This window comes from Drosophila hydei, unplaced genomic scaffold, assembly GCF_003285905.1.
Source record: "Drosophila hydei strain 15085-1641.00,03,60 unplaced genomic scaffold, DhydRS2 tig00008144-arrow-arrow-pilon, whole genome shotgun sequence".
NCBI lineage: Eukaryota > Metazoa > Arthropoda > Insecta > Diptera > Drosophilidae > Drosophila > Drosophila hydei.
In genome coordinates, this window is record NW_022045849.1 from 309,614 (window position 1) to 323,999 (window position 14,386).

The following is a 14,386-nucleotide window of genomic DNA, read 5'->3' on the forward strand; positions in this document are numbered from 1 at the left end:
GGACATGGCCACAGCACGCACACATGCGCAGCCAACTGTTATTAACTAATTGAATTGCGATTATTCTTGTTGCACTTTGACCTCAGACGAGGCGTGCCAACTGCGTGAAAAAAGTCACAGAAAACCGAAATGAACTAATGGACAAAAAATAATAGAAGTGCCAAAAGCACGAAACACTTTGATGAAGTGCCAAAATAAAATAGAAAAAACACATAAATATATAAAGAAATTTTATTTCGATCATTTTTTTCGCTTCACTTTTTTCGCTTCATTTTTTTCAGTTTTTGTGTTTCATTTTCTGCGTGGGGTGTGCCAACAGGCGGACAATAGACCCATTAGTGGAATGCCAATACGCTCAGCGCAAAAGTGCCTCACATTAAATAGTGCTTACATGCTGTGTGTGTGCTCGGTGGCGTCCTAGCAGTCCTTGCACCAACGACAGCACCAACAATAACAACAAGCTGTTGACAAATCGTTTACGGGCGAAGACAAACTAATTAAGACACAGGCTCCATTTGGGTTAAAGGTTAACTGCAACACTTCGCAACTCCAACACAAACAACAACACATATACAATTAAGTGGCATGCACAGACTCCCACACGCACACACGCTTACACCCACACACACACACACACACACACGCGTGTTCGTTTCCGTGTTAAACGCTCGACCTTTTTAATATTCGTTGGTTCTTTGCAACGCGAGTCGCGCAAGCTTCGCACGGCTTGGTGTCTGGTTGGGCACTGCTGCAAATGCTGCACGGCCAGCTCGCTTTTGTGACAATCAGAGTCCTATCTGCCTTACACACACGCACACAAAGAGACATGCTAACAGAGCCGAAGTGGAAAAACGACTGAATGTAGGTCCCTGTTGCCAAACCGCGCCCGCCGACAGCTGCCAGCAATGTGTATAAGCGCTCAATTTCGAGTGGGTATGCGTGTGTGTGTGTGTGAGAGAGTGGGTGTGTGCGTGTGTGTGTAGGCGACTTGTTGTCCTTGTCGCCTACATACACTCAAAAAATTACAAATACTACGAATTTCCCTAGGCGAAGAACCAACATGAACTCCACACAATTGTTAATACTAAGAAAATATCAAGTCAAATAATATTCATATATATATATATTCATATATTCATATAATTCATTTAAATAAAGAGAAAATGTTAAATGGAGCAAAGCAGTATATGGAATATATAAGGAGCATAGTTTTGTATGAGATCTTCTGATGGTTGACTAACATGATTGCTTAGAAATTAAATTTATTGTACCTTTAACTTAAAAAGTTGGTAAGGATATGCCCTTTCTTTTTCTCAGTGTATAAATTGGGAATGGCCCTCAAATGCATTGACAGAGTTATGCTACAACATTTGTTGTTTTTCTCTGGCTTTCGCAATTCGGTCGACATACAAGTTTGTAGGCTCAAAAATTGAAGGACTACATTTGGCAATAACCAAGGTTAAACAATTGCAAAATGTCAGGGAACGCGCGTGAAAGGCCCCGAGCTCAGCTCAGATGGCAAAACAAAACACTTTACTTAACCAGGCTCTGTGCGAGGCTCATAATAAAGCATGCTGTTGTTGCGGCCTATTCTTTGGTAAATACGTTTATTATGCCATTTGAATGTTTTCCTTCTTTTTGTGTGGGAGTGCGCTTATATGTGTGTAGGTGTAGGCGTGTATAGCTGCTTGTGCGTAGGTGTGGGTGTGTGTGTATGTCAGTTTCTGTTGAAATTGTTGCACTGCCGCAGGAAACAAAACAAAAGCAACAAGCCAGGCGGACTGGCAGCCTCTTATCTACCATCATTGCAGTTACACACGGGCGCCCATGGCGTATACGCAATTTCCGAAAGCTCTGTCTTTATCATTGTGCTTGTCCTGCCAATTGCCGTTATTCGAATGGGTTCCCTCCAAAGCGAACCGTAGCGTTATTGCTATATTTCCTTTAGCGAATGCGCCTTCCGTCCAGGACATTCGCATAAGTTGCATAAAGCTGATTTAAGCCTGGGTCAGCAATTCCCGCTCCAACTTTGACCTCTCTCACTCCCCTCTTCATTATTCCTCTTCTTGTTTAAAGTTTAACAGCAGTTGTGAAGTTTCAGTTTTGTTTATTGCTTAGCTCGTTAGCATTCATATTTAGCACATTCAAATCCACTCAAAGCGCTAAAACACTCACTCAAAAAGAGTGAGAGTGAGACCGAGAACTTCTGAATGAGAGGGAGAGTGAGAGCGAATTCACACCCTGCTTGAAGCGTGAAGCATAGAATGCGCGCGCGCTCTCAGCCAACAGCTGGCTTTCCTGCTCTGCCACGCAAAGGTTCAAAAACCTTGTGCTTGGTTCAGCACACACAAACAATGCGAAGCTGACAGCTACACTGTGCGAAAATGGTTGGATTCTGATGAAAACGTTAGGTAATATTCAAACGACTTCGTCGACGACTTTTGTCTTAACGGAAAACTTTTGAGATTCGATTGCTACCAAAATTTTGAATACGCAAATTTTGCTATCTTTCACAACATTTTCATTTGACCATGATGTAATTTTGACTAGCCAAGAATTTTTATAATAATTATTAAAAATCGTATTAAGATATATTATATATTTTATCCTATTATTTTATAGTATTATTTTAAAATTGGCTTAATATATCAAAATACAATTTTTTCTTTGCATATTCAATATACGATGTGCTAGAATACGTTAAAGTATAACTATAAAAATGATATCAGTACAGTATAACAGATTTGAACACATTCGAATGACGCGCTTGAATTTGGTAGAAATTTCAAGAACACAGGTCTGGCATGTCTATGAGAGTGTGTATTGCCATCTCACTCGCACAATAAAAATCTGGCAACATCATTTATACATTAAAAACAACATGCATATGTGTGTATGTCGTAAATTGTCTATGGGATTCCTTAGCCTTAATTAATAACCATGTTTAACTTAAGCAAAACAATATATGTATATGTTTGACATATATATGCATATATTTTGCATATGCATATAACCATCCCCGAATGTAGTCAACTCTATAAAAGAAATATATGTGTTTGTCAAGAGTATACGATGAAGTGAATCACGTAGGCAACACTCAGCAGTGTATTCACTCACTCCTTTGATAAAATTGTAGGCCATACAAGGGAGACAAATAGATTTCTCTCGAATCGTCGAGAAGACAGCTGCCGCTAGGTATAAATAAAGGTGACTGCCTGGACTGCAGTCATTCGAAAAAAATAAGTGTTGAAGTGAAGTTCTTTAGTGAAACTTAAAACTGTTTGAAGAATAAAATATATTTCTGGATAAGTGCTGTTTTGCATTGTTCTACATAAATAATATACAACTGCAATGGAGAAGTGTACAGTATTTGTTGCGAAGGCGAGATTGCGGAGCTATAATATGTCACGTCGACTGAAATAATTGCTAGCGCACCGTTCAAGCTGTTTTGATGTGAACAAAGAAAATAAAATCTGCTCTTCATCGTCGTGGGCAGTTTTCGGGCGTTTTTGCATTTGAGGAAATTGGGGCAACACGAAAGCAGCGGCCAAGTTTTTCAACATTTGGCTAGAAAAATTGCACTGTAGGCGGCTGAGGCAGATGCCAGGAGTTTGCGATAAATTGATGAGGCAGGAAAGACTAGCCAGATCCCGGAGTGTATGTTGTCCTGACCTGGACTTAAGGAGTTTGGAGTTAGGAAGCCAGGTATAAACCGAAACGGCGAAACCAGCTTCGTACCTTATTATACGTAAGCGAAAATCTAAGCATAAGGCCTAGTTTTATTACTCAACTATATGCAATTTAAAACGTTTTCAAGCCTGACGTCAGCGTAATTTTTGTTTTTCGAGTAAACGTTTATACTCTGAAATTAGCGAATATTGTGTAATTCATTCGTAATTTTGTATTGCGTAAAATAATTTTTCGAAGCTTCTAGCACTATTTCCACCCCATGCAAAGCCATGTCTTCCCATCTATCTTTCGGCCATTTCGAGTAAATTCTCGACTGTTCTTTGTTTAATCCCCTGAAAGGAGAGCAGCTGGCCTGCTCTAACAATAAATAGCATTGTATTTGCATGTACATATATATAAATCTCGTATACACGTATTCTCTCTCGCTTGCACTTGCGCTTACATGCCGTTGCGTGGCATGGCAGCTGCGCGATAAACTCGCCTCGTGGTGAGTTGTTCGACCCACCTTTGTCTTACAATGTATTTGTGTGTTTCCATCTCTTTCTCTATACGTATACGTATAAGTATAAGACTACATCTACTTGAGACAGTTTTCTCAAACTGTCGCTTATAATTGGCACATCTCTTAATAACTAAATCATAAGTTCTTTAGCCGTTTAAACCCTAGTGTTAATCTTATTTATAAACTGTCACTTTGATAATTGTTATACACTTTAACCAAGCAATATGTATTTCTTTCTCTAAACTTTATAGTTGGGCGTTGAAAGTTGATACGCGATCGAACGATGTTAACTTGAACGCAATACGTGAGAAAAGGCCTTACAATTAGCTAAAAATGCTGATTGTTCGGTCCCATGTAGCCGTGAGAGTATATCTAAACTGCGACTAAATGTGTGTGTGTCGCGGCCTACACAGGGGTACTAATCGTCGTTTTTATCAGATTGTGATTGCGTGGATTGAATATATATAGGAACCTGTATCGACTTCTCTGCTCTACTAAGACTTGTTCAAAAGAAAGGCGCCCAGTTACATATGTACTATATAAACGGTCGTCTCTTATTTACCTACCATCGAACCGTTATCTCAATACTGATCAAATAGATACAACACTACTGACAACGATCGATATACACATATCTAGTATCTGGAGTAGCAACCGATTGCTCGTTCGTTTCACAAAGCACAAATTATAAGATACATCTTTCTTGTTATTTACTTAATATATTTTTTTCTTTGTTGTTAACTTAAACATTTACAAGTACACGACAAGCGTGGCTTAAGTTCTTGAAATACCTGAAACTGTAAAAAAAAAAAATACAAAAATTATTTCTTCTGTTTTTGTACATATCCAAGATTTAAGAAAACTTGTGTCCATTTTTGTAATTACAATTGTCCAATTCAGTAATAGAAAATGAGAAGAAAAAAATAATACGAAAATGAAAAAGAAAAAGAAAAAGAGAGCTCACCAAACAGAAAAGAAGCTACAATCAAAAAAAAGAATAAAAGAAATCTGAGACCAATAAATTTCGAAACAATTGTTCGCAATATTTTTATTTTAAGTTAAAATTCTAAACAAATTTCAGTCCAATCACCATACAAGCGGAGGAAGGGACACTGACCTAAATAACCCACAGGTTAACATAATCTCAGGAAGCCACCCACATCTACGCAGGTTTATTTAGAACAAAACGTAAAATATCTTAAAGATCTCAACGACAGTTATAAATATGAAGAATAACAAAATTTAGTAACTTAAAATATAATCAATATTTCGTATATTTTTATATATGATGTTGAGGACATTTAACTCTAGACTTATGATTAAAATTATGAGGGAGAAACAATCTTTATCAGTGTATAACAAATACTTAAGCGGTCATAGCACTACATATTATAGATACATGTTATAGATTAATTCAATCTTGGCACAAATCTATGAACCTTATTTGAAAAATTACATGATTAAATTCTTTTTTTTTTTTTTTTGAATTATCTCCGGTGAACGTATCCTAGCCATAATGTATTTTCCGAAATACTTATACATTGGTTGAATAAAGTCAACATATATTACTATTTGGATACACTTTCGAATTTTATACTCAAATTTTTTTTGGCATTATTTGAATGTCTAAATCCGATTCGCGAAGCTAAATGAGAATTTGTTACCTTTTCCTAATTTTTGTTTTCATCTGGAGAAATTTTAAGTTTCAATACAACAATCTTTACAATCGTCATCGCAAACTTCGAAGAGAAATAGAGCCACAACAATAAAACTACAACCATCACATGTTCTTACTTAATATATTGGAAAATTTCCGCGAATACTTAAACAGAAACCACAATTACTGCACATCAATCTGAAAAATGCTATAAAATTCTACAAACTGTTCCCGTTAACTTCCACAAGGAAACTCTGATCCTGCCTTTTTAACAATTACAACACCATTCAGTTGCCAGCTTTAAATGGGTCCACACTCTTCTGTTTTCTTTATCATCAATTCAGATTCTCGAAATTTTGCAGCACACACAACAAATATCATCTGTAAAATTATAAATAAATATCACTGAAACTAAGTTCAATAGAAATATAACACCAATAGTCAGTAAATCCAAAATTTCCCTTAGGGAAACATCGTCAATTACGAAAGAAAAAATATACAAATTTTACATTGTTTTAAAATGCATTACGATATGAATCCGAAAATATAAATATTAAATCATAGAGCCTGTGTGAAACATAATCCTAGGTGTTGCACAAAACTGCGTGTTATGTGAAGAGTGTTAAAACAATTTCTCAAATTGGCAGGTCTAACAAAACAGATGTAAAAAACTGAAATTTAAAAAGAACGTATGAAACCAGAAATATTTCTCTTTGAAGTGGGTGTTACACAAGAGCTACATCCACACATAACCAAATGTGCCCCGTAAGAAAACATACAAAAACTGAGAACATGGAAGGGAGTGTGTGAAACGATAAATATTTCCCTCATAGGTAGGTGATATACAAAAACTACATCTACACAAACAAATATCCCCCGAAAGAAAGCGTTATACAAAGCTGAGTGAAATTGGAAGAGTGTGTGAAACCATAAATATTTCTCAATTAGGTAGGTGTTATACAAGAAATACTTCTGCAAATAAATATCCCCCGCAAGAAAGCGTTATACAAAGCTGAGTTAAATTGGAAGAATGTGTGAAACCATAAATATTTCTCCATTAGATAGGTGTTATACAAGAAATACTTCTGGAAATAAATATCCCCCGAATGAAAGCGTTATACAAAGCTGAGTGAAATTGGAAGAGTGTGTGAAACCATAAATATAGGTGATATACAAATACTACATCTACACAAACAAATATCCCCCGAAAGAAAGCGTTATACAAAGCTGAGTGAAATTGGAAGAGTGTGTGAAACCATAAATATTTCTCAATTAGGTAGGTGTTATACAAGAAATACTTCTGGAAATAAATATCCCCCGAAAGAAAGCGTTATACAAAGCTGAGTGAAATTGAAAGAGCGTGTGAAAGCCTAAATAATTGTCTATTAGGTAGGTGATACACAAGAACTACTTCTGCAAATAAACAATTATCCCCCGGAAGAAAGCGTTATACAAAGCTGAGTTAAATTGGAAGAGTGTGTGAAACCATAAATATTTCTCTATTAGGTAGGTGATATACAAGAACTACGTCTACACAAACAAATATCCTCCGAAAGAAAGCGTTATACAAAGCTGAGTTAAATTGGAAGAGTGTGTGAACCCATAAATATTTCTCTATTAGGTAGATGTTATACAAGAAATACTTCTGCAAATAAATATCCCCCGCAAGAAAGCGTTATACAAAACTGAGTAAAATTGGTGGAAGAGTGTGTGAAACCATAAATATTTCTCTATTAGGTAGGTGATACACAAGAACTACGTCTACACAAACAAATATCCCCCGCAAGAAAGCGTTATACAAAACTGAGTTAAATTGAAAGAGCGTGTGAAACCATAAATATTTCTCAATTAGGTAGGTGTTATGCAAGAACTACTTCTGCAAATAAATATCCCCCGCAAGAAAGCGTTATACAAAGCTGAGTGAAATTGGAAGAGTGTGTGAAACCATAAATATTTCTCTATTAGGTAGGTGATATACAAGAACTACGTCTACACAAACAAATATCCTCCGAAAGAAAGCGTTATACAAAGCTGAGTTAAATTGGAAGAGTGTGTGAACCCATAAATATTTCTCTATTAGGTAGGTGTTATACAAGAAATACTTCTGCAAATAAATATCCCCCGCAAGAAAGCGTTATACAAAACTGAGTTAAATTGAAAGAGCGTGTGAAACCATAAATATTTCTCTATTAGGTAGGTGATACACAAGAACTACGTCTACACAAACAAATAACCTCCGAAAGAATGCGTTATACAAAGCTGAGTAAAATTTAAAGAGCGTGTGAAAGCATAAATATTTCCCTCATAGGTAGGTGATACACAAGAACTACGTCTACACAAACAAATATCCCCCGCAAGAAAGCGTTAAACTGAGTGAAATTGGAAGAGTGTGTGAACCCATAAATATTTCTCTATTAGGTAGGTGATACACAAGAACTACGTCTACACAAACAAATATCCCCCGCAAGAAAGCGTTATACAAAACTGAGTTAAATTGAAAGAGCGTGTGAAACCATAAATATTTCTCAATTAGGTAGGTGTTATACAAGAACTACTTCTGCAAATAAATATCCCCCGCAAGAAAGCGTTATACAAAACTGAGTGAAATTGGAAGAGTGTGTGAAACCATAAATATTTCTCGATTAGGTAGGTGTTATACAAGAAATACTTCTGAAAATAAATATCCCCTGCAAGAAAGCGTTATACAAAACTGAGTTAAATTGGAAGAGTGTGTGAAACCATAAATATTTCTCTATTAGGTAGGTGATATACAAGAACTACGTCTACAAAACAAACCATAAATATTTCCCTCATAGGTAGGTGAAAGAAAGCGTTATACAAAGCTGAGTAAAATATGAAGATTGTATGAAACCATAAATATTTCTCTATTAGGTAGGTGATACACAAGAACTACGTCTACACAAACAAATATCCCCCGCAAGAAAGCGTTATACAAAACTGAGTTAAATTGAAAGAGCGTGTGAAACCATAAATATTTCTCAATTAGGTAGGTGTTATACAAGAACTACTTCTGCAAATAAATATCCCCCGCAAGAAAGCGTTATACAAAACTGAGTGAAATTGGAAGAGTGTGTGAAACCATAAATATTTCTCGATTAGGTAGGTGTTATACAAGAACTACGTCTACACAAACAAATATCCTCCGAAAGAAAGCGTTATACAAAGCTGAATTAAATCTGAAGGGTGTGTGAACCCATAAATATTTCTCTATTAGGTAGGTGTTATACAAGAAATACTTCTGAAAATAAATATCCCCTGCAAGAAAGCGTTATACAAAACTGAGTGAAATTGGACGAGCGTGTGAAACCATAAATATATCCCTCATAGGTAGGTGATATACAAATACTACATCTACACAAACAAATATCCCCCGAAAGAAAGCGTTATACAAATATGACTAAAATTGGAAGAGTGTGTGAAACCATAAATATTTCCCTCATAGGTAGGTGATATACAAATACTACATCTACACAAACAAATATCCTCCGAAAGAAAGCGTTATACAAAACTGAGTGAAATTGGACGAGTGTGTGAAACCATAGATATTTCTCTATTAGGTAGGTGTTATACAAGAAATACTTCTGCAAATAAATATCCCCCGAAAGAAAGCGTTATACAAAACTGAGTGAAATTGGAAGAGTGTGTGAAACCATAAATATTTCCCTCATAGGTAGGTGATATACAAATACTACATCTACACAAACAAATATCCCCCGAAAGAAAGCGTTATACAAATATGACTAAAATTGGAAGAGTGTGTGAAACCATAAATATTTCCCTCATAGGTAGGTGATATACAAATACTACATCTACACAAACAAATATCCCCCGAAAGAAAGCGTTATACAAATATGACTAAAATTGGAAGAGTGTGTGAAACCATAAATATTTCCCTCATAGGTAGGTGATATACAAATACTACATCTACACAAACAAATATCCTCCGAAAGAAAGCGTTATACAAAACTGAGTGAAATTGGACGAGTGTGTGAAACCATAGATATTTCCCTCATAGGTAGGTGATATACAAATACTACATCTACACAAACAAATATCCCCCGAAAGAAAGCGTTATACAAATATGACTAAAATTGGAAGAGTGTGTGAAACCATAAATATTTCCCTCATAGGTAGGTGATATACAAATACTACATCTACACAAACAAATATCCTCCGAAAGAAAGCGTTATACAAAACTGAGTGAAATTGGACGAGTGTGTGAAACCATAGATATTTCCCTCATAGGTAGGTGATATACAAATACTACATCTACACAAACAAATATCCCCCGAAAGAAAGCGTTATACAAATATGACTAAAATTGGAAGAGTGTGTGAAACCATAAATATTTCCCTCATAGGTAGGTGATATACAAATACTACATCTACACAAACAAATATCCTCCGAAAGGTAGGTAGGTGATATACAAATACTACATCTACACAAACAAATATCCCCCGAAAGAAAGCGTTATACACAAATATGACTAAAATTGGAAGAGTGTGTGAAACCATAAATATTTCCCTCATAGGTAGGTGATATACAAATACTACATCTACACAAACAAATATCCTCCGAAAGAAAGCGTTATACAAAACTGAGTGAAATTGGGCGAGTGTGTGAAACCATAAATATATCCCTCATAGGTAGGTGATATACAAATACTACATCTACACAAACAAATATCCCCCGAAAGAAAGCGTTATACAAATATGACTAAAATTGGAAGAGTGTGTGAAACCATAAATATTTCCCTCATAGGTAGGTGATATACAAATACTACATCTACACAAACAAATATCCTCCGAAAGAAAGCGTTATACAAAACTGAGTGAAATTGGACGAGTGTGTGAAACCATAGATATTTCTCTATTAGGTAGGTGTTATACAAGAAATACTTCTGCAAATAAATATCCCCCGAAAGAAAGCGTTATACAAAACTGAGTGAAATTGGAAGAGTGTGTGAAACCATAAATATTTCCCTCATAGGTAGGTGATATACAAATACTACATCTACACAAACAAATATCCCCCGAAAGAAAGCGTTATACAAATATGACTAAAATTGGAAGAGTGTGTGAAACCATAAATATTTCCCTCATAGGTAGGTGATATACAAATACTACATCTACACAAACAAATATCCTCCGAAAGAAAGCGTTATACAAAACTGAGTGAAATTGGACGAGTGTGTGAAACCATAGATATTTCCCTCATAGGTAGGTGATATACAAATACTACATCTACACAAACAAATATCCCCCGAAAGAAAGCGTTATACAAATATGACTAAAATTGGAAGAGTGTGTGAAACCATAAATATTTCCCTCATAGGTAGGTGATATACAAATACTACATCTACACAAACAAATATCCTCCGAAAGAAAGCGTTATACAAAACTGAGTGAAATTGGACGAGTGTGTGAAACCATAGATATTTCCCTCATAGGTAGGTGATATACAAATACTACATCTACACAAACAAATATCCCCCGAAAGAAAGCGTTATACAAATATGACTAAAATTGGAAGAGTGTGTGAAACCATAAATATTTCCCTCATAGGTAGGTGATATACAAATACTACATCTACACAAACAAATATCCTCCGAAAGAAAGCGTTATACAAAACTGAGTGAAATTGGACGAGTGTGTGAAACCATAGATATTTCCCTCATAGGTAGGTGATATACAAATACTACATCTACACAAACAAATATCCCCCGAAAGAAAGCGTTATACAAATATGACTAAAATTGGAAGAGTGTGTGAAACCATAAATATTTCCCTCATAGGTAGGTGATATACAAATACTACATCTACACAAACAAATATCCTCCGAAAGAAAGCGTTATACAAAACTGAGTGAAATTGGACGAGTGTGTGAAACCATAGATATTTCCCTCATAGGTAGGTGATATACAAATACTACATCTACACAAACAAATATCCCCCGAAAGAAAGCGTTATACAAATATGACTAAAATTGGAAGAGTGTGTGAAACCATAAATATTTCCCTCATAGGTAGGTGATATACAAATACTACATCTACACAAACAAATATCCTCCGAAAGAAAGCGTTATACAAAACTGAGTGAAATTGGACGAGTGTGTGAAACCATAGATATTTCCCTCATAGGTAGGTGATATACAAATACTACATCTACACAAACAAATATCCCCCGAAAGAAAGCGTTATACAAATATGACTAAAATTGGAAGAGTGTGTGAAACCATAAATATTTCCCTCATAGGTAGGTGATATACAAATACTACATCTACACAAACAAATATCCTCCGAAAGAAAGCGTTATACAAAACTGAGTGAAATTGGGCGAGTGTGTGAAACCATAAATATATCCCTCATAGGTAGGTGATATACAAATACTACATCTACACAAACAAATATCCCCCGAAAGAAAGCGTTATACAAATATGACTAAAATTGGAAGAGTGTGTGAAACCATAAATATTTCCCTCATAGGTAGGTGATATACAAATACTACATCTACACAAACAAATATCCTCCGAAAGAAAGCGTTATACAAAACTGAGTGAAATTGGACGAGTGTGTGAAACCATAGATATTTCCCTCATAGGTAGGTGATATACAAATACTACATCTACACAAACAAATATCCCCCGAAAGAAAGCGTTATACAAATATGACTAAAATTGGAAGAGTGTGTGAAACCATAAATATTTCCCTCATAGGTAGGTGATATACAAATACTACATCTACACAAACAAATATCCTCCGAAAGAAAGCGTTATACAAAACTGAGTGAAATTGGGCGAGTGTGTGAAACCATAAATATATCCCTCATAGGTAGGTGATATACAACTACTACATCTACACAAACAAATATCCCCCGAAAGAAAGCGTTATACAAAACTGAGTGAAATTGGAAGAGTGTGTGAAACCATAAATATTTCTCTATTAGGTAGGTGTTATACAAAAAATACTTCTGCAAATAAATATCCCCCGAAAGAAAGCGTTATACAAAACTGAGTAAAATTGAAAGAGCGTGTGAAAGCATAAATAATTCCCTGATAGGCAGGTGTTATACAAAAACTACGTCTACACAAACAAATAACCTCCGAAAGAAAGCGTTATACAAATATGACTAAAATTGGAACAGTGTGTGAAACCATAAATATTTCTCTATTAGGTAGGTGTTATACAAAAAAATACTTCTGTAAATAAATATCCCCCGCAAGAAAGCGTTATACAAAACTGAGTGAAATTGGACGAGTGTGTGAAACCATAGATATTTCCCTCATAGGTAGGTGATATACAAAAACTACATCTACACAAACAAATTACCTCCGAAAGAAAGCGTTATACAAAACTGAGTGAAATTGGAAGAGTGTGTGAAACCATAAATATTTCTCTATTAGGTAGGTGTTATACAAGAAATACTTCTGCAAATAAATATCCCCCGAAAGAAAGCGTTATACAAAACTGAGTAAGATTGAAAGAGCGTGTGAAAGCATAAATAATTCCCTGATAGGCAGGTGTTATACAAAAACTACGTCTACACAAACAAATAACCTCCGAAAGAAAGCGTTATACAAAGCTGAGTTAAATTGGAAGAGTGTGTGAAACCATAAATATTTCCCTTATAGGTAGGTGAAAGAAAGCGTTATACAAAGCTGAGTAAAATATGAAGATTGTATGAAACCATAAATATTTCCCTCATAGGTAGGTGATATACAAATACTACATATACACAAACAAATAACCTCCGAAAGAAAGCGTTATACAAATATGACTAAAATTGGAAGAGTGTGTGAAAGCATAAATATTTCCCTCATAGGTAGGTGATATACAAAAACTACATCTACACAAACAAATATCCTCCGAAAGAAAGCGTTATACAAAGCTGAGTGAAATTGGAAGAGTGTGTGAACCCATAAATATTTCCCTCATAGGTAGGTGATATACAAATACTACATCTACACAAACAAATAACCTCCGAAAGAAAGCGTTATACAAATATGACTAAAATTGGAAGAGTGTGTGAAAGCATAAATATTTCCCTCATAGGTAGGTGATATACAAAAACTACATCTACACAAACAAATATCCTCCGAAAGAAAGCGTTATACAAAGCTGAATTAAATCGGAAGAGTGTGTGAACCCATAAATATTTCTCTATTAGGTAGGTGATATACAAATACTACATCTACACAAACAAATATCCCCCGAAAGAAAGCGTTATACAAATATGACTAAAATTGGAAGAGTGTGTGAAAGCATAAATATTTCCCTCATAGGTAGGTGATACACAAGAACTACGTCTACACAAACAAATATCCTCCGAAAGAAAGCGTTGTACAAAGCTGAGTGAAATTGGAAGAGTGTGTGAAAGCATAAATATTTCCCTCATAGGTAGGTGATATACAAGAACTACGTCTACACAAACAAATATCCTCCGAAAGAAAGCGTTATACAAAGCTGAGTTAAATTGGAAGAGTGTGTGAACCCATAAATATTTCTCTATAGGTACGTG

General features: G+C 35.4%; 1 long non-coding RNA gene across 1 annotated transcript; it reads left to right on the plus strand.

The window, feature by feature from the left end:
• The first annotated feature begins 3,238 nt into the window (after positions 1 to 3,238).
• Positions 3,239 to 5,230, plus strand: LOC111602618. Its single transcript, XR_002751626.2, has 2 exons — positions 3,239 to 3,748; positions 4,444 to 5,230. It is a non-coding gene; the product is annotated as an uncharacterized LOC111602618 (long non-coding RNA).
• Positions 5,231 to 14,386: the final 9,156 nt, after the last annotated feature.